The following is a 2725-nucleotide window of genomic DNA, read 5'->3' as shown; positions in this document are numbered from 1 at the left end:
CCCTTTCTTTCAATGGCCTGTATCTCCTATTCCTTGTCCCAGATGACATTTTGGTCAAAACAACGTTTCTTTTTGTCTCCAGAGCTCCGGTTTGGATTCATATTGTAAACAAAGGCCTGTCAGGCTCCGTTCAGAGTCCTAGGTTAATACTACTTCCGGTAGACTGTATGTGGCTTTTCAAAATAAGAGCTTGACTGGAAAAAATGCTGGCGTGAATTAGAATAAATGCTAGCACTGTAAGGGTTATGTTTTCCTGTGCGTGTACATTTATTGATAGCCTACACATTCGTGCGTGTGTGTGAGTGTGCGTTACCAGAGGGATAACTTCAGGTGTGTTTTGTCGTGCCGACACAGCGATCGCCAACGCCGTCCAGGAAACGATGAACAGGAAGTTAAGGACGAGAAACAGCCACGCCCCCAATCTGGACATGAAGAATTATTCTCAGGTCATGACTGCAGTAAGGCCAGGTACCACAAGCTGACTTCAGATCAGTAAGGCCAGGTACCACAAGCTGACTTCAGGTCAGGTACCACAAGCTGACTTCAGGTCAGTAAGGCAGGTACCACAAGCTGACTTCAGGTCAGTAAGGCAGGTACCACAAGCTGACTTCAGGTCAGTAAGACCAGGTACCACAAGCTGACTTCAGGTCAGTAAGACCAGGTACCACAAGCTGACTTCAGGTCAGTAAGGCCAGGTACCACAAGCTGACTTCAGGTCAGTAAGACCAGGTACCACAAGCTGACTTCAGGTCAGTAAGACCAGGTACCACAAGCTGACTTCAGGTCATGACTGTAGTAAGGCCAGGTACCACAAGCTGACTTCAGGTCAGTAAGGCCAGGTACCACAAGCTGACTTCAGGTCAGTAAGGCAGGTACCACAAGCTGACTTCAGGTCAGTAAGGCAGGTACCACAAGCTGACTTCAGGTCAGTAAGGCCAGGTACCACAAGCTGACTTCAGGTCAGTAAGGCCAGGTACCACAAGTGAACTCTACCGTGTACACCGGCTCTAGTCTGCACACGGGCCACAAGTGTCTTACTATTGAAACTGCCTGCCGTGAACACCATTCATATTGTTAATATTATTGTTATTATTTTTCCAACCTGCCGTAGAGTTTCCATTTGATGTCGATGAGCTTCAGGACCACAGGATGCATGATGAGCTCCAGACGACCATTATGGACGATACACTCCAACTGACACGCCCCCACAGGTCAGAGGTCAACAACGGTAGGTAGACACACACAAACAAGATAGGTCAGAAATGCACGCACGCACACATGCACACACGCACACACACATACACGCACGCACACATGCACACACGCACGCACACATGCAAGCACGCACGCACATTTTTGGAAACTAGCAAATTTCTTTGCTAGTAAATAATACAAATATTTACTGTATTGATTTTAAATCATTGAATCGTATAATGAACCAATATCGTCCATGTATCGTGATGTGCATCGATCCTATCGCTGTTAAAATGTGTGTGTGTGTGTGTGTGTGTGTGTGTGTGTGTGTGTGTGTGTGTGTGTGTGTGTGTGGTGTGTGTGTGTGTGTGTGTGTGTGTGTGTGTGTGTGTGTGTGTGTGGTGTGTGTGTGGTGTGGTGTGTGTGTGTGTGTGTGTGTGTGTGTGTGTGTGTGTGTGTGTGTGTGTGTGTGTGCATGACGTTGTATAGATACTCACTGGAGTTGTGGGTTCGCTGACAACTTTCTCTGAAATGACAAATAAAATAAACACTTTGGATCAGATGAAGACATTATGGATGGGTGGGCCGACAGACACAAACACTTTGGATCAGATGAAGACATTATGTTCTAAATGCAGATGGATGGGTGGGCCCGCGGACGCCCTCAAGATGTCAGAGTGGGCCCTGATCCAGAACCAATGGTTAACGAGGTTAAGGTGGAACACAGCATACCTCCAGGTTCTTTAATGGTGCATTTATATATAGCGCCTTTATCCAAAGCACTTTTCATAGATTGTGCATTACATTCACCCATTCACACACACATTCACACACCTTTACATAGATTGTGCATTAAATTCACCCATTCACACACACATTCACACACCTTTACATAGATGGTGCGTGGAACAGCACAGATTACATAATGGTCCTTGACATGACATAGTTTGAGAACCACTGATTATAGAAACAACTGTGGATCTAGAAGCCTTTTGGAATGGTCTGAATGGGTTAAGGTGGTACAGAACATACCGTGAGTTGCTGCTGTGTCATTCTGCGGTGGTTCCAGCAGGTGGAGGTGGTAGTACTGCTGTCTGGTCATCCTGTCCTGAACGTGGAACTGCTTCAGAGCCAGATGAGCCTGACAGAACACCCCAACATCATCAACATACAGCCTGACAGAACACCCCAACATCATCAACATACAGCCTGACAGAACACCCCAACATCATCAACATACAGCCTGACAGAACACCCCAACATCATCAACATACAGCCTGACAGAACACCTCAACATCATCAACATACAGCCTGACAGAACACCACAACATCATCAACATACAGCCTGACAGAACACCACAACATCATCAACATACAGCCTGACAGAACACCTCAACATCATCAACATACACCCTGACAGAACACCACAACATCATCAACATACAACCTGACAGAACACCACAACATCATCAACATACAACCTGACAGAACACCACAACATCATCAACATACAGCCTGACAGAACACCACA

At 46.2% G+C, this 2725-nt stretch overlaps 1 long non-coding RNA gene across 1 annotated transcript; it reads left to right on the top strand.

Annotated features, from left to right (window-relative positions):
- The first annotated feature begins 341 nt into the window (after positions 1–341).
- LOC310865318 lies at positions 342–1729 on the top strand. The gene is made up of 3 exons (XR_014569812.1): positions 342–446; positions 1112–1211; positions 1684–1729. It is a non-coding gene; the product is annotated as an uncharacterized lncRNA (long non-coding RNA).
- The last annotated feature ends 996 nt before the right edge of the window (positions 1730–2725 follow it).

The sequence above is a fragment of the Protomyctophum parallelum genome (genome assembly GCF_964188405.1).
Source record: "Protomyctophum parallelum genome assembly, chromosome: 10".
NCBI lineage: Eukaryota > Metazoa > Chordata > Actinopteri > Myctophiformes > Myctophidae > Protomyctophum > Protomyctophum parallelum.
The sequence above is the reverse complement of the archived record's forward strand: the minus strand, read 5'-3'. Positions and strand labels throughout refer to the sequence as shown.